At 48.7% G+C, this 20,790-nt stretch overlaps 1 protein-coding gene and 1 long non-coding RNA gene across 3 annotated transcripts in view; one reads left to right on the forward strand and one right to left on the reverse strand.

Moving 5' to 3' along the window:
* The window catches only part of LOC311530637 (C-type lectin domain family 2 member D-like), a 322,581-nt gene that overhangs the window by 196,321 nt on the left and 105,470 nt on the right, over positions 1–20,790 (forward strand).
* LOC311530677 lies at positions 8,310–20,755 on the reverse strand. 2 transcript variants are annotated; one of them, XR_014714064.1, is made up of 4 exons: positions 20,670–20,755; positions 19,185–19,304; positions 9,748–9,804; positions 8,310–8,352 (listed from the first exon to the last, which is right to left on the reverse strand). It is a non-coding gene; the product is annotated as an uncharacterized lncRNA (long non-coding RNA). The 2 variants fall into 2 exon arrangements; XR_014714065.1 differs by lacking the exons at positions 8,310–8,352; positions 9,748–9,804 and adding an exon at positions 17,852–17,945.

The raw sequence follows: 20,790 nt of genomic DNA on the forward strand, positions 1-20,790 counted from the left end.
GGTTTTTAAGGTCAGGCTTGACAAAGCCCTGGCTGGGATGATTTAACTGGGAATTGGTCCTGCTTCGAGCAGGGGGTTGGACTAGATGACCTTCTGGGGTCCCTTCCAACCCTGATATTCTATGATTCTATGATCCTCTTCACAGAACAGTGTCAGAGGCTTCTGGCGTTCCACACACACTCCTGATCCCTTCGCTGCCTGGAAACTCAGCCATTTGGCTATTTCTAGGACATTCGCCAGCTGCCTGTTTGGCCTGAGGTTTCTCTGTTGCACAGCTTGTCTGCACTTAGGGCAGGTGATGCCTGTGTCTGATTCTCCCCAGCACTGGCTGATGCAGGCTCGGCAGAAATTATGCCCACACTCCAGAGTGACAGGTTCTGTGAAATACTCCAGACAGATGGGACAAGTAGCTTCATCCTGGAGACTTTCCACAAAGCTCCCTGCAGCCATGGCTCCCTCTGGACAGTGTAACAGGGTAAGGTTCACTTTCCCGAGCTCAGAAACAAGCCCCACCTGTAGCAGCACCTGGGTGTTTCCCTTCCTGGAACTGACTCCTGCTATTTGCTGAGCTGGAACGAGCCCCCTGGTAACTTTACAACCCTGGAGGCTCTTGTGAAAACAATACCACTAGGCTAGGCTGTGGTCCTGCAACCAGCCCCCTCTTCCTGGTAGCCAGGTCCAGGCAGTGAGACAGGAGGTGAGCCACCACTTCCTCAGCCAGGCTCTGTACACAAAGGCAGCAAACCAGAGTAGCCACTCTCAAACGTGAGAAGCATCTCTGTCCTGCCCCCTCTGCTCCACATTTGGGCCTGGCTGCCAGGGAGAGAGGCTGAGTGAGCCAGAAAAAAGCCAGGGGGAGGTGCAGCAGGAGAAGGAAAGGTCTCCCACACCCAGTCAGTAACTTTGGCAGGGAGAGCATGGCAGCACTGGGCTAAGGGTGGGAGGGTTGCTGGAGAAGGCACTGCGGAAAGGTTCCCTCTGCTCAGCCTGAGTTTGGGTCATTGCCCGCTGTGAGAGGTTGTCACTCCCCAGGGTGTAGTCTGGGAGTGGTTGGAACTGCTGTGCCTCCTAACAATTCAGCTGAGTTGTCCTTTCTCACACTGCTCTACTGGTGATACACAGCCAGCCGCTCCAGGCCCTGTTATCACCCAACATGACAGCAGGTGACGCCACACACCTAACTGAGTTACCTCAGTGCTTTACCTAAGCCACTCAAGGACAAACAGGAGATAACCTCCATTTTCCCAGCTCCCCAGCCTTGCTCCCCTATTGGAGTATGAGCCCAGAATTATACCATCTTGCACTGCACAGGATGTGTACAATGCAAGCTCATTAATTAATTTTCTCCCCCCTCGATGTGGGGAAGATGTGCAACAGCCTTTGTTTACCAAGCAGAGATTTTCCCAAACACCTCACTTAAAGACACACTAGTAAAGGTTTAACATCCCTGTGGTGGGGAAAACACTACAGCAGCCCAACACCATAGCATTTAATTTCAGAAAGGGGAACTACACAAAAATGAGGAGGTTAGTGAAACAGAAATTAAAAGGTACAGCGCCAAAAGTGAAACCCCTGCAACCTGCATGGAAACATTTTAAAGACACCATAATGGAGGCTCAACTTAAATGTATACCCCAAATTAAAAAACATAGTAAGAGAACCAGAAAAGTGTCACTTGTGGCTGAACAACAAAGTAAAAGAAGCAGTGAAAGGCAAAAAGGCATCCTTTAAAAAGTGGAAGTTAAATCCTAATGAGGAGAATAGAAAAGAGCATAAACTCTGACAAACGAAGCATAAAAACATAATTAGAAAGGCCAAAAAAGAATTTGAAGAACAGCCAGCCAAAGAGTCAAAAACTAAGAGCAAAAAAAATTTTAAGGACATCCGAAGCAGGAACCCTGCTAAACAACCAGTGGGGCCATTGGACAATCAAGATGCTAAAGGAGCACTCAAGGATGATGAGGCCATTGCGGAGAAACTAAATGAATTCTTTGCATCAGTCTTCATGGCTGAGAATGTGAGGGGGATTCCCAAACCAGAGCCATACTTTTTAGGGGTCTAAATTAGCTGTTACCACTCAAGAAAGAATTCTTGGAGTCATTGTGGATAGTTCTCTGAAAACATCCACTCAATGTGCAGTGGCAGTCAAAAAATCAAACAGAATGTTGGGAATCATTAAGAAAGGGATAGATAAAAAGACACAAAATATCATATTGCCTCTATATAAATCCATGGTATGCCCACATCTTGAATACTGTGCACAGATGTGGTCGCCCCATCTCAAAAAAGATATATTGGAATTGGAAAAGCTTCAGAAAATGGCAATAAACATGACTAGGGGTATGGAACAGCTTCCATATGAGGAGAAATTATTAAGACTGGGACTTTTCAGCTTGGGAAAGAGACAACTAAGAGGGGATACGATAGAGGTCTATAAAATCAGGACTGGTGTGGAGAAAGTAAATAAGGACTTTATTCCATGGATTCACCAAGGGAAGGTCATGCCTGACTAATCTAATCGCCTTCTATGATGAGATTACTGGTTCTGTGGATGAAGGGAAAGCAGTGGATGTATTGTATCTTGACTTTAGCAAAGCTTTTGACACTGTCTCCCACGGTATTCTTGACAGCAAGTTAAAGAAGTACGGGCTGGATGAATGCACTATAAGGTGGGTAGAAAGTTGGCTAGATTGTCAGGCTCAACGGGTAGTGATCAATGGCTCCATGTCTAGTTGGCAGCCGATGTCAAGTGGAGTGCCCCAGGGGTCGGTCCAGGGGCCGGTTTTGTTCAATATCTTCATAAATGATCTGGAGGATGGTGTGGATTGCACTCTCAGCAAATTTGCGGATGATACTAAACTGGGAGGAGTGGTAGATACGCTGGAGGGCAGGGATAGGATACAGAGGGACCTAGACAAATTGGAGGATTGGGCCAAAAGAAATCTGATGAGGTTCAATAAGGATAAGTGCAGGGTCCTGCACTTAGGACGGAAGAACCCAATGCACCGCTACAGACTAGGGACCGAATGGCTAGGCAGCAGTTCTGCGGAAAAGGACCTAGGGGTGACAGTGGACGAGAAGCTGGATATGAGTCAGCAGTGTGCCCTTGTTGCCAAGAAGGCCAATGGCATTTTGGGATGTATAAATAGGGGCATAGCGAGCAGATCGAGGGACGTGATTGTCCCCCTCTATTTGACATTGGTGAGGCCTCATCTAGAGTACTGTGTCCAGTTTTGAGCCCCACACTACAAGAAGGATGTGGATAAATTGGAAAGAGTCCAGCGAAGGGCAACAAAAATGATTAGGGGTCTGGAACACATGACTTATGAGGAGAGGCTGAGGGAACTGGGATTGTTTAGTCTGCGGAAGAGAAGAATGAGGGGGGATTTGATAGCTGCTTTCAACTACCTGAGAGGTGGTTCCAGAGAGGATGGTTCTAGACTATTCTTAGTGGTGGAAGAGGACAGGACAAGGAGTAATGGTCTCAAGTTGCAGTGGGGTAGGTTTAGGTTGGATATTAGGAAAAACTTTTTCACTAAGAGGGTGGTGAAACACTGGAATGCGTTGGCTAGGGAGGTGGTGGAATCTCCTTCCTTAGAAGTTTTTAAGGTTAGGCTTGACAAAGCCCTGGCTGGGATGATTTAATTGGGGATGGGTCCTGCTTTTGAGCAGGGGTGTTAGGGGGCTTACTCCTTCACCCACTTACTTCCCTGGTCCTTCTCGCATGAACAGAGAGCAACAATACCCGAAGTCCAAAGGTGCAAACAATTCGATGTTTATTGGGGTGAACTTCCAGCAAGCATGATTCCAGTTTCCTTCCTTAGTATCCTCCTTCCCAGCTCTGACACCACAGAGCCTTACACCTGTGTCCCTGTTTCCATTCCTACCCTTAGCCAAACATGATTCCAACTTCCTTACTCCCATTCCCTGTTCCCATTTCCCCCTTTAGCAAAACATGATTACAATTTTCTTACCCCCATTCCCTGTTCCCATCCCCCTTACCCCCATGCCCACGCCCACCCCCACCCCCACCCACTCACTTCCTCATTGACTACAGATTATATAGTAAAACTTGAGTTCTGCTTAGCTATACCTTAACCAATCATTTTCCTGAAATTTAACTAACCAATCCTAACATATTGTAACATGATTATATAACCAATTATATCCCACCACCTTAATTAGTTTACACCCAGCAAAATTAATTATACAGAAGACAGGAACAATCACAGAACCAGACAGAGATTATACAGATAAACAATAGCAAAGTTGAAACTATAATGACAAGAGAATACAGAAGTGAGGGTTTCACATCCCAGCTATTGATAAGTGAGTTCTTGCCAGACAGGATGCTATCAAACTAAGTTTCCTTTTACATTTTCTAGGCACTTCCCTTTCTCTGGAGGTGATAGGAATACAATCCTGTCCTGATAGTGCCTAACAGCCCAATTGCACCTTATTTCAATGTGACTAGTTTGGAATGTGAGGATGTGACCGTTCGCTTCCCAGCTTATGGCTGCCTCTGCTGCTTGGCCAAAGGCCTGAGCCTAAGCACAGGGCCACAAACTGTCACAGTAAGAGAAGGCCCTTACACTGGCAGACAGTGATTTCTTTCTTTTATACCTCTAGAACTAGCCAAGCGATAAGAATACACCTAAATTCTTAAAGTACAGGCCTTTGCAGACAGGCCTGAATATCTATATCCTAACACTCCACCCCTTTTTTTTCTTTTTCTTTTGGGATCCTCCTGCCCAGGTATCCCTGGAAAAGCATAGGACATATGGCGACACATTTCCTGATAGGGCATGGCATCAAGGTGGAAGGTGTCAATATTCCATTTGTCCCACTGCCCCTTGTGTAGTATAGTGCCCTGCACCTTCTCTCATACGGGCATACCACACCTATTCCAATTAGTGTTCCAGACTTCCCATTAGAGTGGGCCTGAGAAGGTTGGGTCCGGGTTGTCTAGTACACTGCAGGGTTTGGAGGGCTTATTACATTACTTATACGTTATCTCCCTATGCAACGTAACACAAGTACAGTTAACAATTCAAAATCCACAGCAACACTGAGTCCTGACCACTGCAGTATGGTCCAACATCCGAGACACCCCCAAAACACTGCCTCTCCTCCTTCAACGGGGTCACGATCTTATGTGTGCAGTTGCTGGCAGTTGCAACAAGCTGCCCCTGCAGGTTTTGCTTGCTTTTGTCCATATCATAAGTCCATTGAATGTTCACAGAGAAATGGGATATTGTCCAAACCAGCTTGACCACTTGGTATGGAATCAGGCAGTAGGCACTGGCTTATTTACAGCAATAAGATTCACAGATCCATTTGTGCACCAAAGTCCATATAGCAGAATGTAGATGTGTGTAGTTTGGTTATGAGCTGGTGTAATTGTGCCCCCAGTAATATGTACATTCCCAGCAAAACACCTTATACACAGTACACCCAGTTGTCCACCCCTTGCATAGGCCATTGATCCTGCTCCTCTATAGACATAGGAGAGGGGCACATCCAAACATCTTCTATTGATTTACACTAGATGACCTCCTGAGGTCCCTTCCAACCCTGATATTCTATGATTCTAAGTGTTTACTTATTCTCATAACACAAGAACTAGGGGTCACCAAAAGAAATTAATAAGCAGCAGGTTTAAAACAAACAAAAAAAAGTATTTCGTCATACAACACACAGTCAATCTGTGGAACTCTTTGCCAGAGGCTGTTGTGAAGGCCAAGACTATAACAGGGTTCAGAAAAGCACTAGATAAATTAATGGAGGATAGGTCCATCAATGGCTATTAGCCAGCATGGGCAGGGATGGTGTCCCTAGCCTATTTGCCAGAAGCTGGGAATGGGCGACAGGGCTTGATGATTACCTGTTCCATTCATTCCCTCTGGGGCACCTGGCATTGGTCACTGTCAGAATACAGGATACTTGGCTAGATGGACCTTTGGTCTGACCTAGTATGGCCATTCTTATGTTCTTATAAAACAAGTTTATTAACTACAGAAAGATAGATTTTAAGTGATTATACGTGATAGCAAACAGATCAAAACAGATTACCTAGCAAATAAACAAAATTGGAAACTAAGCCTAAATTACTCGAAAGATAGGATTTGAATTAGCAATATCTCCCCTTGTCTGATGATACAAGCAGGCTTGCACATTCTTAAGGCACAAGGAACATGTGCCTTGCAGCTTGGCTGCCCTTCCCCTGTTCCCAATCCTTTGTCTTCCAGAGCTTCTTTCAGGTGTTGAATTGTGGGGGAGCGAAGACAAATCATGATGTCACTCCCCACCTTATATAGTCTCTCCATATGGCAGAAACCTTTTGTTTCAAGCTAAGTTCCCAGCCCAGTTCACGGAAAAACACAGGTACCAAAATGGAATTTAGTGTCATGTGGTCTGGTCACATGGCCTTGCATGCCTTGCTGGGTCACAGGAACTATTACTCATAGACTGGCTGAAACATTCCCCAATAAAGACAAACCTTTTCCATGGTCCATTGTCTTTGCTGATGGGCTATTAGCACTTTCTAGCTTCTTCACTGTTATACCTGAGAGGCTAGTTGTGTGTGTTATCCAGAGTAAGCACAGTTGAAATACAGATACATAATTAATATTCATAATTTCAGATACAAAATGGTACATGCATACAAATAGAATAATCGTACTCAGCAAATCATAACTTTTCCATAGATCCCTCACATGACACACTTTGTACAAGATGTATCATAATTATGTCATAATCATATCATTATGATATCATTATGATGAATATGGGGTGCTGTGTCACACCTGCATTATGGGGTTTATCTCCTTTATGGATTGTCTGATGTGTATTAAGGTGTGATCTCAGAATGAATCGTTTCCCCCATTCGAGGCATTGATTGGGTTTCTCTTTATTGTGATTTGTCTGCTGGACTGTGGTTTCCTCAGGATCCTTGAATCCTCCCGCATATTTGAGAGTTTCAGCCACCTTCTTCCTGGGGTGGTTTCCGAGCAGCCTCTCTGACGCATGCCAATTTCCACAGGTTTTTCCTTCTTCCAAGCACTGTGAGAAATTCCCTTCAGCTCTTCTCACAAAGGTCCCCTGTGGTTCCACTTTCCCAGGAACTTCCTGATGTTGATTCTGTTCCTCGTTCTCACTCACTCTCTCATCACCTGCTGGGAGACAGAGAGACAATTCAGGCAGGACTAAATGCCTGTGCTGGGGAGAAAAAGGAATAGCACAAAGGGAAAACCCAACACAATAAAGTTTCAAAGACTGAACAACTGTATTGTGCCTCCACATCCCATCCGAACACTCACAGGGAAGGAAACTCCTGCAGCTTACAGGACGATTGGAAAGCCATGAATGATATATATTGACTACAGCCCTGCATTGGGTGAGATGAGGCAGGACTGAGGCATTTGCTCACACCACGTTTTTGGGATTCTCAACATTTTCCCTCATTTGCCAGGTGGTTTCTCTGTCCATTTCACTGACTCCTTACCTATGTGGGTACCTCTCAGAATCACCCTTTCCTGGAAGGCCAGGAGATCAGGTACCCATGGCTCTTCTCCTCATTCCAGCCAGGTGATTGGGTCAGGTTTGGGAATGGGAAATCCTGCTCAGGGACTGAAATGAGAAAAGATCAGGGTGCATGGAGGATTGGTAGAGTATTTGTCACAAAGGACATTCCATGAATTGAACCTATCCCCATACTGTGCTGGGGGAACATGGAATCCAAGAGGATGGGAACACGGTTGCTGAGCCCCCTGGGGAGAGACAGATGTCTGGAGAGGTGAGGGGAATTGTCATGCCCTCACTAGGAGTTTTCAGGACCTGTGCACACTGATGGCCTTGCTGACACACACACAGCTCTGGAGTTAAAACCCTCCCTATTTATAAACCGGGAGAGCCCAGAGCCCTCCCATGGCTGGAGCTAGTCCCAAGAGGTGAGGTGAACAGGAATTCTGTGTGTAAGTGAGAAACAGTACTGACAAGACAATACATGGCTTCTACCCCCTTGAAAGCTGGAGGGGTGGGGATGATTTAGCATGTCCATTAGCTTTTGACACCCCTGTCCCATTGGAGATGCAAATCTCTCTCACACTGCAGCTATGGCATACAGGACCCATTCACCTCCAGTCCAGCTCATCAGGGAAGCACCTGACCAGATTTGGAAATGCAGACCCACGATTTCTAATAGCTGAGGGGACAGGAAATCCTTACCCAGCAAGGTCACAGTCTCATAATTCTCCTGCATAATGTCCCAGTAGAGGGCTCTCTGACTGGGGTCCAGCAGAGCCCCCTGCCCTCGGTGAAGTACACAGCCACCTCCTCGAAGGTCACCGGAATCTGAAACAACAGGTGCTCCCCACTCAGTACCTGCTGCCCCAGCCAAAATCCCACTATTCATAAGAAAGAAAGAAAGAAAGAAGCTGGGGGGGAGGGCACAGAGTAGCAGAATCTCACCCCACCTTGCTCAGGAGGCTTCAGGGAGTAGCAAGAGACCGAGAGCTCCCAGCAAACAGAGGAGGGCAGGGTCTTCTCATTTACCACACACCTACCAGGCTAGAGGTGGGCAAACTACGGCATGCGGGCCACATCTGGCCTGCGGGACCCTCCTGCCCGGCCCCTGAGCTTCCGGCCCCTCCCTTGCTGTTCCCCTCCCCCACAGCCTCAGTCACTGCGCAGCCAGCGCAATGCTCTGGGCGGCGGGGCTGCTGCAGAGCCCGGCCTGACCCGGTGCTCTGAGCTGCATGGTGGTGTGGCTGGCTCCAGCTGGGAGGCGCAGTTGTAGCTCTGCCAGGCACCGGTGCTCCAGGCAGTGCAGTAAGGGGGCAGGGAACAGGGGGGTTGGGTAGAGGGCAGGGGAATTCAGGGTGGTGGTCAGGGGGCAGGGGTGTGGATAGGGGTCGGGGCGGTCAAAGGGCAGGGAACAGGGGGGTTGGGTAGAGGGCAGGGGAGTTCAGGGTGGTGGTCAGGGGGCAGGGGTGTGGATAGGGGTCGGGGCGGTCAAAGGGCAGGGAACAGGAGGGTTGAATGGGGGCAGGGGTCCTGGGGTAGTCAGGAAGGGGGGGGGGGTTGGATGGGGCAGCTGGGGGCAGTCAGGTGCAGGGGTTCTGGGGGCGGTCAGGGGACAGGGAGAAGGGGTGGTTGAATGGTGCAGGAGTTCCAGGGGGGCAGTCAGGGAACAGGGGGGGTTGGATGGGGCAGGGGTCCCGGGGGGGTGTCAGGGGGCAAGAAGCAGGGAGGGGGCGGATAGGGGGTGGGGGCCGGGCCATGCCTGCCTGTTTGGTGAGGAACAGCATCCCCTAATTGGCCCTCCATACAATTTCCGAAACCTGATATGGCCCTCAGGACAAAAAGTTTGCCCACCCCTGTACTAGGCAGACACCTACTAGGCACAGGCTGAGGTGGGAAGCAAAGTTCCAAGCAGGGAACAGAGACCCAAATCCCAGCACCTTCCCTTTCTATTTCACCGCAGTCTCTGGCTAGGGGGTTCAGGCTCCAGCACTCTGGTCTCTTTTCCCAGCCCTGTCCAGGGGGGTTGTTTCCTGTTCCAGAAATGGGGGAATGTTCACCCCACCCTTCCCATGGGCCTATTCATAAATCAGGCCTTAGCCTGAGCAAGTCCCAATGGGTTTTTGGCACCCTGTCCTCTCCCTGCCTCACCCTGTGTATTTCCTCCCCCTCACCCCACCCTGACCACAGCACAAACCTACCAGCAGCTTCCTGAAAATCCCCTACCTGAGCTGGCTCCACCACAGCCATTTCCCTGCCCCATCCTCTGGAAGACTGGACAATCTGGAGGGAAACAATTGTTAATATTCAGCCTGTCAGAGAGAGAAAGGAAATTGGGGATGTTTCAGAAGGGGCTTTCGTCCATTTCACTCCCTGATTAGACCCAGCCAAGGTCAGTCTTCATCACACATATAGGGCTGTATGAATTTAATGTGCTCCCTTTCGGACTGCGAAATGCATCCACCACCTTCCAGACACTGGTAGATAACCTTCTGGCTGGATTTGGGGAATTTGCAGTCGCCTGCCTTGATGATGTAGCTATCTTCTCAGATTCATGGGCAGAACACCTGGTACATCTCCAAGCTGTCTTCCAGCGCATAAGGGAGGCAGGATTAACCGTTAAGGCCAAAAAAGGTCAAATAGGCCTAAACAGGGTAACGTACCTTGGACACCAGGTGGGTCAAAGAACTATCAACCCCCTACAGGCTAAAGTAAATGCTATCCAAAATTCGCCTGTCCCTAAGTCAAAGAAGCAGGTCCAATGCTTCTTGGGCTTGGCCAGATATTACTGATGATTTGTACCACACTACAGCCAAATTGCCACCCCACTGACATACCTAACCAGGAAAAAACAGCCAAATGCAGTTCAGTGGACTGAGAAGTGTCAGAAAGCCTTTAACCAGCTTAAGGCGGCCCTTACGTCTGACCCTGTACTAAGGGCCCCGGACTTCAACCAACCATTCGTCATAACCACAGATGCGTCCAAGTGTGGTGTAGGAGCAGTTTTAATGCAGGAAGGACCAGATCAACAATTCCATCCTGTCGTGTTTTTCAGCAAAACACTTTCTGAGCGGGAAAGCCACTGGTCAGCCTCAGACAAAGAATGTTACGCCATCGGGTACGCTCTGGAGAAGCTACGCCCAGACATTTGGGGATGGCGGTTCCACCCGCAGACTGACCATGCTGCACTGAAGTGGCTTCACACAGTCAAAGAGAGGAACAAAAAACTTATCCAGTGGAGTTTAGATCTCCAAGACTTTGATTTGAAAATACAACACATTTCAGGCACCTCTAACAAAGAGGCTGATGCACTCTCCTGGGAAGGTTTCCCAGAATCAGCCAGGTAAAAATGTCCCTGTATTCTAAGTCAGTGTAGTCCTTGAAATGTGAAAAATACAGTTTAGGTCTTTATGTGATTAGTAGTAAAATTAGATGTGCATGTATCTTATTAATTCTATTTCCTAAACCTCCAGGAAAAAATCCCAGACTGTGTGGACCCGACCTAAACCAGGCTGGCCAGCACCATCTGTGATTTGGTGGTGGTGGTGGTAGGGGGTGATAAATGAAAGGGGTGGGGGGAAGCTCCCTTTTATGGACACCCAGCCAGCCAGATAACATTTTTCTTAGTAGTTGTTCTCTACTTGCTTTTCCTGTAAAGGGTTAACAAAGTCTCCCTGCACAGGGAAAAGGAAGGGAGTGGGCACCTGACCAAAAGAGCCAATGGGAAGGCCAGAACTTTTTAAAATTGGAAAAAACTTCCCCTTTGTCTGTCTGTTGTTCTTCTCCGGAGAAGCAGAAACAGGGCTGGAACTATGCTGTAAAAGCTTTGGGCCAGGTATGAAAAAATTATCAGCTCATACCTAGAAACTACTCATCTGAAACCCCAGATATGTAAGTAGATCAGGAAATGTCTAGGAAGATGCAATTAGGTTTCTCTCTTTTATTTCTTTATGGCTTGTGGACTCCTCTGTGCTAACCCCAGGTGCTTTTGTTTTGCTTGTAACCTTTAAGCTGGACCTCAAGAGAGCTATCTTGGTGCTTAATCCTTGTAATTGATTGGTTTTTTTTTTAAATCTAGCAAAAAGCCTAAGTTCCAAATGTATTTTCTTTCTTTATTTTTGTTTTTAATAAAATTTACCTTTTTTTAAGAACAGGATTGGATTTTTGTGTCCTAAAAGGTTTGTGCATGTGTTGTTTAATTAGCTGGTGGCAACAGCTAATTTCCTTTGTTTTCTTTCTCAGCTCTTCCCCAGGGGGCGGGGGCTAAAAGGGGTTGAGGGTACCCTACAGAAAGGAATTCCCAAGTGCGCCTTCCTGGGTTCTCAAAGGGGTTTTTTGCACTTGGGTGGTGGCAGCATCGACCCATCCAAGGTCAGAGAAAAGCAGTGAACTTGAGAGCGTAATACAAGCCTGGAGCGGCCAGTATTAATTTTTATAATCCTTGTCGGCCTCCACCTTCTGCACTTGAACTGCTAAAGTGGGAATTTTAAACCCTCCCAGGAAAAGAGTCTCTGAAGCAAATGCTAGAAAAGAGTAGGATCAAAAGAGCCACTTTGGGGAATTCCCCTGACACTGTCCTCGAGGGCAGCGCATCCCTCCCGCAGTGACTCAGCAGAGACAGGAACTGGCTTCTGCTCTCTGGTCCTCACTTTGTTCCCAGGACAGTCAATCTTCCCAGGGTGGGGCAGCAAATGGATCTAGGTAGGGTTGGGACCTGGGAATCTCTTTTTCCACTTATTGTTCCTGCTGCCCCTTTCAGTCTCCTTCTCTTTTCTCCCAGTGCTTTATCTGTAATGAAAGAGGTGCTGGGGCTCAAGCAATTTTTTTACTTTCATAACTGACTTGGCAAGCCCAGTGGTGCTGGGGCTCAGCTCTGGCAAGCCCTGGCACACATTAAGCACTGCTTTCTCCCCTCTTGTACAAACTCACCAGCGGGTCCCTTAAAGGGGGCTTTTGTGCAGTCACTTTCCTGCTAGTCCCCAGCACTTTCCCCCAGGTCTGTCCCATCATCTGGAGTCTCAGCTCAGGAGTTGGAGTCAGCAGAGCCCAGGGCTGCCTCAGGGGTCTCATTCTAGCCACCAGAGAAAGTCCCCAGCTGGGCTGGGCACGGAGGAAGCTATAATGAAGGTCTTTCCCCAGCACAGACCGCACTGGGGGAGCAGCAGCTGCTCAGGTTCCCAGATCACAGTGCAGAGAGCTGCATCTGCCCCAGGGAAACCAACTCCAGAACTCTAATACCATGAGCAGAGAGAGACAAGGTGGGTGAGGTAAGAGCTTTTATTGGACCAACTTCTGCTGGTGAAAGACATACGTGTATGAGCTACACAGAGATCTTCTTCAGGCCAGAGAGAGGCAGACACCAGCCTCTTCTCTCTAAGTAATACTGAGATCCTGCTGGTGGCAGCAGCTAGTGACTGTGCCCCACTGGGCTCCCTGGGCAGCCGCAGGGACAGCCAGGCAGATACTGATCCCATTTGCCCATCTGGACCCACCCCCTGCTATTCTGGGGGTGACTCTGAGCCCTGAATCCTGCACAGAAATCCAAGAGGGACCCTGGTCCATCCTGTCACCCCAAACAGTCCCAGTCAGAAGCCAGAGCCCAGAAATCATGATTTTGGCCTAAGAAAATAATGCAATAGTGTGTCTGTTGGGGGGTGAGTTCTGTGGGGATATTCACCTTGTAGCTTTGGAGCCCTTAGGGGTTAGTCCTTTGCCGCCCCCTCACCCCCAACACTTTGACCGTTTCCAGTAAAAACAAAATCTCCCGTGGCTGCTGGGTGGGGAAGACCCCTCCCCCTCCTACTGCCCCTGGCCTGTACCATGGACTGGGAGAGCTGCCATTGTGTCTCTCACCATCCCTCTACTTAATCACTAGCCTCTCTCCCCCTCCCCCAGCCAGTCTCTTCTGTCACTCTCTCTCCAGCCCCCTAGTGTCACCCCCCACTTTCTCCCCCTCTTCCCTTCTCACTGTCCCCCATTCCCATTTTCTTTCTCTCCCAGCCCTGTTCCCACCCACCCCATGATTCTCTCCCTGCATCTTGATTCCCAGGAATTGCCTCATCCTCCCTCCAGCGCACCCACAGCCCCCCAGTCCCAACCCATGCCCCACATCCCTGTTCCCTCCCTCCTGCCCCCTCACACATCCCATTTCATGCCTCAATCCCCTCTGGCCCACACTCCCCCTGCCCCTTTTCAGCCCCCTTCCGGCTCCCACTCCCCAGGTGTCGTTGACCCAGCTGTCCCCACAGCGCAGTCTGGAAAAGGCTGCCAAGTCTCACAAGATAAAAAATCTGCGCTGCCCTTTCCCAGCAAGCCCAAAGCAAGCCAATCCCATTTCGGAGGCACCGCCCAGTCCCACTCACCAAGCCCCAAACAAGCCACACACTTCAATGGCAAAACAAGCAACAGGCTTCTTAAAGAAAAGCAACCGGCTACTGAGAGAAATGAATGGGCAAGTACAAAGAAGCCATTATAGGCTTCCTAATAGAAGCCTCCCCACCCCACCCAAAGCCCCCAAACAAGCAGTTACATAACAAAGAAGCCAAAGGGAGCCCTTTGGCTCCCAGCAAATGAGATCAGCATCGACCTGACTGTCCCTGGGGGCTGCAGTGATCGCTGGGGTCACCCAGTCCAGCAGCAGGAAGTGAATCGCTCTCGCTGCAGTGACTCTGGGGCGCTGTGGGGGGGCCATGCTCCTTGCAAGATCCCCGAGCCCCGGCGGCTGCTGCTGGGGACCCCGGGGCCCTGGCTGCAGCCAGGAGAGGGGAATTTCCAGCAGTAAGATTCCCGCTGCTCCCAGGAGCCTCTCCCGGTGCAGAGACCCCAGCCTGGCCAGGACCCCCCATCCCGGGCTCCAGCCCCTGCTCCCGGGGAGGGCACCGCTTGGAGGGAAGGTAAGAGAGACCTGCCCATCCCCCCAGGGAGAAGTGCCCCCTGGTGCCATCCTGGCTGCAGGGGGAGGGTTTGGCCCCAGGCTGCTCCCAGTGGAGCTGGCTGCGATTCCCTGCCCTGGGCCCAGGGAAGCTGCCGCCAACTCCCTTTGGCTCCGATGCTGATCTCATTTGCCCATCTGGTCTCACACTGGAACCGGAGAACTAGTTCAAACCGGGATTTCGTACTGGAACTGGAGCTGAACCTGAACCATAATTTTGTTTTACTGATTGAACCTGCACTGAACTGAAAGAAAAAGTGTGTGTGTGTGTCCAGTTAAAATTAAGATTTCACATTTTTTAAGCTCATCATTTAAAAAAAATTACGGTCATCTTATTTTCATTTTGAGAGATGAAAACAAAATACACAATGGGCTGGTGATTTTCCCACAATGGGAGCAATCAACTGTTTCAGAGTAACAGCCGTGTTAGTCTGTATTCGCAAAAAGAAAAGGAGGACTTGTGGCACCTTAGAGACTAACCAATTTATTTGAGCATGAGCTTTCGTGAGCTACAGCTCACTTCATCGGATGCATACCGTGGAAACTGCAGCAGACTTTATATACACACAGAGAATATGAAACAACACCTCCTCCCACCCCACTGTCCTGCTGGTAATAGCTTATCTAAAGTGATCATCAAGTTGGGCCATTTCCAGCACAAATCCAGGTTTTCTCACCCTCCACCCCCCCACACTCAAATTCACTCTCCTGCTGGTAATAGCCCATCCAAAGTGACAACTCTCTACACAATGTGCATGATAATCAAGTTGGGCCATTTCCTGCACAAATCCAGGTTCTCTCACCCCCTCACCCCCCCCTCCCAAAAACCACACACACAAACTCACTCTCCTGCTGGTAATAGCTCATCCAAAGTGACCACTCTCCCTACAATGTGCATAGTAATCAATGTGGGCCATGTCTAGCACAAATCCAGGCTGTCTCACCCCCTCGCCCATTTTTTTTTCCCCAGGGGCACACACACACACACAAACTCACTCTCCTGCTGGCAATAGCTCATCCAAACTGAACCTGAACAGTAACAGATCTGTGGGCGGGCAGGGGGAAAGACAAGAAGGGGTGGCAAGCATGGAGTTGGGCAAAATTTCGTTTCACCAAAATGTGGGTGCAGATAGGCTTGAGTCAGAAGTCAGAAATAATTATGTCTTAGCATCAATGTCAGACATATTTGAATTTGAAAGATGAATTGGAACTTCTTATGAAGCTTGTGAAATCTCCAAAAGGGAAGCAACATCTGGACCAAGGAAAGCCCCAAAAGGCTGGGGCTAATTCTTTATTCGTTTGCAGATGAGCCACTTATCACTTCCCCCCCCTGCTTGTTTGACCATTTCTAGGGGAAAAGATTCCCCCCTGCCCCTCTCCTACCCCATGGGCTGAGGGAGCTGCTATTTTATCTCTCACCATCCCCCTCCCTTCTCCTACCCTCTGGCTCTCCCTTCTCCAGCCAGTCTCAGCTTGCTCTCATATTCTCCCTCGAGCCTCCCCACAGCCCCTCTCCACACATCCCACCCTTTCCTTCTCTTTATCCCGCCACTGAGAGTTTCCCTCTATTCCAGCTCTGTTCCCCTGAGCCCCAGAATTCTCCCCCGCCCCCTGATTTCTGAGTATTCCCTCAGCATCTCTTCAGCAGCCCCACATCTCCATGGCCCCATCCTGCCTGTGCTTCCCTGTTCACCACCCTCCTGCCCCCTCACACATCGCTGTTAACCCCTCAGTGCCCTCTGGCTCTCAGAGCCCCCTGCCCCTCTTCAGCCCCCTTCCGGCCAGCCCCACTCCCCTTCCCCTAGGATCCACCCCCTTCCCCTGCCGAAGCCCCCCTCTCCATGTCTGCCAGCCCCCCCAACCCAGAGCACAGGGAGGGCAGGCGGCATGTGCTCCCCCACCCCGCAGCACAGGGTGGGCAGGTGGTGCGTGCCCCCGCAGGTCCCCAGCACAGGGTGGGTGGCATGCAACCACCACCACCACCACCCCCGGCCACCCCACACACAGGACAGGCCACCTCAGCACCTCCGTTCCCCTCCCTCCCCCAAGCAGCAGGCGGCATGGCCTCAGTGCCTGACGCCCCCCAGCACTGGGCAGCCACAGCTCCGCCAAGTCCTGGCCGCCCTAGCCCCATCCCCAGCATGCTGCTTCCCTGAAGAGGAGTAGCCTGCCTGGGCTGGGGCCAAGAAGGAAGGGCAAGCAGGGCTTTGAGGAGGAGCATGGGCAGGGCCACACAAGGCTATTTGGGTAGGCACAGCCTTCCCCAGCCTATGCAATGCAACACCCATGCGGGTGTTGTCAAGGTTCCTTCCCCACTCTGAACTCTAGGGTACAGTTGTGGGGACCTGCATGAAAGGCCCCCTAAGCTTATTCTTACCAGCTTAGGTTAAAAACTTCCCCAAGGTACAAACTTTGCCTTGTCCTTGAACACTATGCTGCCACCACCAAGCATGTTAAACAAAGAACAGAGAAAGAGCCCACTTGCAGATGTCTTCCCCCCCAGATATCCTCCCAGGCCCTAGACCCCCTTTCCTGGGGAAGGCTTGATAAAAGTCCTCACCAATTTGTACAGGTGAACACAGACCCAAACCCTTGGATCTTAAGAACAATGAAAAAGCAATCGGGTTCTTAAAAGAAGAATTTTTTAATTAAAGAAAAGGTAAAAGAATCACTTCTGTAAAATCAGAATGGTAAATACCTTACAGGTAATCAGATTCAAAACATAGAGAATCCCTCTGGGCAAAACCTTAAGTTACAAAAAGACACAAAAACAGGAATATACATTCCATTCAGCACAGCCTATTTTACCGGCCATTGAACAAAAGGAAATCTAATCCATTTCTAGCTAGATTACTTACTAACTTTTTACAGGAGTTCTGAGCTGCATTCCTGATCTGTTCCCCCCAAAAGCATCACACAGACAGACAGACAGACCCTTTGTCCCCCCCCCCCCAGCTTTGAAAGTATCTTGTCTCCTCATTGGTCATGTGCTAGCAAGGTTATCTTAGCTTCTTAACCCTTTACAGGTGAAAGGGATTTGTCTCTGGCCAGGAGGGATTTTATAGTTCTGTATACAGAAGGATGGGTACCCTTGCCTTTATATTTATGACAGGTGTGATCTGACCTCATTGGTTTTATTGAGATCGTTACCATTTAAAACACTATTTCAGTTTATCAATTCATTCTGGCTATAAAATAGCAGCAGCGTGTTCTCATCGCTTTTCCTTACGCTTCTTTAAGGAAATCGGTTTTTGTACCAAACTGATAAACACACTCTTCTCTTGCAGCATGTGCAGAGGTAGATAGAAGCTGGAAAGTGGCAGCAATTTCTACTCCTGTCATGTGGGGAGATTCGAGTCCTCTCTTAAAGAAACGGCCACAGTCCCACTGAGTTGGAAGTGTCTGTACCAGCAGTCTCCAGCTTTCAGGGTCCCAAGTTATCTGACTCCAGCAAAGATTTTGAAGTGCCCCTTCTTCCTGCTCTTCTTGTGGGCTATAATAAATTGAGTGATGAAAACACTAACCACCCAGCCAACAAACCTTTGTTAACAGAGTTAAGGTTTCCCAGTGACAGCTCAGGCCCTGCCACAATCTCAAGTTCATCAAAATGCTTTCTACTGAAAACCAGGAAATAGAGAGTTAAGGTCCATGCCAGTGCAACCTTCACCCTGCCCGCTGGAGTTGGGAATAGTCACTGAGAATTATCTGCATGCACCCCAGCTGCATTCAATGTGTTAGGTGTAGCTGTACTGAATGGTGAAGAAATCAGTTGGAGTAACTTAAGTGAGCTGTGTCAGGGATCCTTCCCCACTCTGAACTCTAGGGTACAGATGTGGGGACCCACACGAAAGACCCCCTAAGCTTATTTCTACCAGCTTAGGTTAAAACCTGGTACGCTGCCACCTCCCAGCGATTTAACAAAGAATCAGTGAAGAGACCACTTGGAGACGTCTTCCCCCAAAATATCCCCCCAAGCCCTACACACACCCTTTCCTGGGGAGACTTGAGAATAACATCCTAACCAATTGGTTACAAAATGATCAAAGACCCAAACCCCTGGGTCTTGGAACAATGGAAACATCAGTCAGGTTCTTAAAAGAAGGATTTTATTAAAAAAAAAAAGAAAGGTAAAAATCATCTCTGTAAAATCAGGATGGAAAGTACTTTACAGGGTATTCAGATTCAAAACACAGAGGATCCCCCTCTGGGCAAAACCTTAAAGTTACGGAAAACAGGAATAAACCTCCCTCTTAACGCAGGGAAAATTCACATAAAACAAAAGATAAACTAATCCGCCTTGCATGGCTTATCTATACTGGTTGCAATATTGGAGACTTGGATTAGGATGGGTTGGAGAAGATGGATTTCTGTCTGGCCTCTCTCAGTCCCAAGAGAGAACAACACATAAACTAAAAGCGCAAACAAAAGCCTTCCCCCAAGATTTGAAAGTATCTTGTCCCCTTATTGGTCCTTTGGGTCAGGTGCCAGCCAGGTTAGCTGAGCTTCTTAACCCTTTACAGGTAACAGGATGTTGCCTCTGGCCAGGAGGGATTTTATAGTATTGGAAACAGGAAGGTGGTTACCCTTCCCTTTATATTTATGACAAGCTGTGATTGTGATATGCGGAGAGCTGGGGATTAGTTTGAGGAGCGTCTCAGAGCTGTGACTGTGATGTGAGATCTGGGTTTGAAGCCCCCATGTCTGTTATCAAAGGACAGAGCTGCACATGTACCTTGAGGGATCCAGTATGCATCATTCCAGCACTGAGTTAGGGAGGTTCAGTCAGCAGCAGGACCCAGGGGATCTTCTTGCCATGGGGCTTGTCAGCAGGGTGGTGGGAGAGGAGAGCTGTCTGTGTGTTGAATGAGAAGTGAAAGTACAGTGTTGAATGCAATCTTGTGAGAAAGGGTTGTAAAAGGGCAGGAAGGATTATAAAATTCGACACACATGGGAACAGACTCAGTGTTTGAGCATAGAACAGACGTAGGTAGCTCCTGGCCAGTAAAGCTCACCAAAATCAAGTTGTACTTTAGCAAGAAGAAAGTGTTTGAGTCTGTGTTACAGTTGTCATGTGCCCTATTCCCTGAGTGCTCTGCACCATCTGCAAAGGCAGAGTGCCAGCGTGCAGGATGGGGGTTCTGGGTCATCCTGCAAAGAGGGCAGAGCTGAGGCTGTGTTGCCATTTACATTAACTCTTTATTTCCTGGTTTTCAGAAATTTTAGTTTTGATGAGCTTGAACTTTTGATGTCAATGAGCAACCCGAACTCTCCTTTAACAAAGTTGTGGGGTTCTTTGTTTGCCTGGGGGTTTTGCTTGTTTGTTTGTTTTGCTATTTAATTTCCTAGTATTTTAAATGGAAAGATACTTGTTGTAAGAGTTAATGATCACTTAGACATTTGTAGTTCTCATCTACATTTTACAGCTGATACAATACTGTGACAAGAAAATAACAGAAAGACCTACGGAGAATTTGGGGTTGACAGCCCACCCGTGCCAAGCCCCCCCCAACTTCCTCTGCCACTTACCCCCATATCACCACTGACATTTCTTCAGACGAAACAATAAATAATTATAAAGAAACTTTGGTGGAGGTGAATGTTACCCACAGGTTTACATTTCAGTCTGAGATTTGTGTCCAGGGTGGATAGAATCTATGAATTTCATGAAATACTGTGTTTTTATTTCATTTTGTTGTCATTCTGTTTTGTGTTTTGGAACAAGCTGTATCTCAGGAATATCTTGATCCAATGACCCTAAATTTGAATCACTAACCCTACTCTGCTCTCCCATCTGGGTGAAATTAGTGAGTGAAATTTTAATCATGTGTAATGTATATAAAGAAACAAATACTAGCTAAAAGGCAGATAAGGTTACTCATGTGCAGTTTCCCACCACAGCCCCAATCTTTAAAAGCAAGGTGTGATAGAGCTTTCAATGGCCAGATGAACTAGTGGCTAGTTTGTTGCTCAAAGGGGATTTAGGGGGATCTGGGTCACACACCCCCTCCATCAGGTCCCAGCCCAGGGCCCTGTGTGGTTCAACCCCTAAACAGGGGAGATGAGTCTCTCTCTCCCTGTCGGGGGGGCAGGGGGGGCCTTCAAAACCAGTTTCCTCAGGCTGCTTCCTTCTAAAGTCTCTTTAGTTTGGGGCACAGCCCCACTAGTCCAGTTGCCCCACAGTTGGGGCTTATCTGCAGGCTCCCCTTGGCTTACTTGCCTCCAGTGGCTGCGTTGGCTGGCAAGTCGCTACTCCGTCCCTTCAGGCAGGCAAACAGGGAGCTCCTGCCCCCTCACCAGTCATCCCCTGGCTGAGCTGGCTCCCTTCTTTTCTCCTCCCT

The sequence above is a fragment of the Lepidochelys olivacea genome (assembly GCF_965140295.1).
Source record: "Lepidochelys olivacea isolate rLepOli2 genome assembly, chromosome: 14".
In the NCBI taxonomy this organism is placed as follows: Eukaryota; Metazoa; Chordata; order Testudines; family Cheloniidae; genus Lepidochelys; species Lepidochelys olivacea.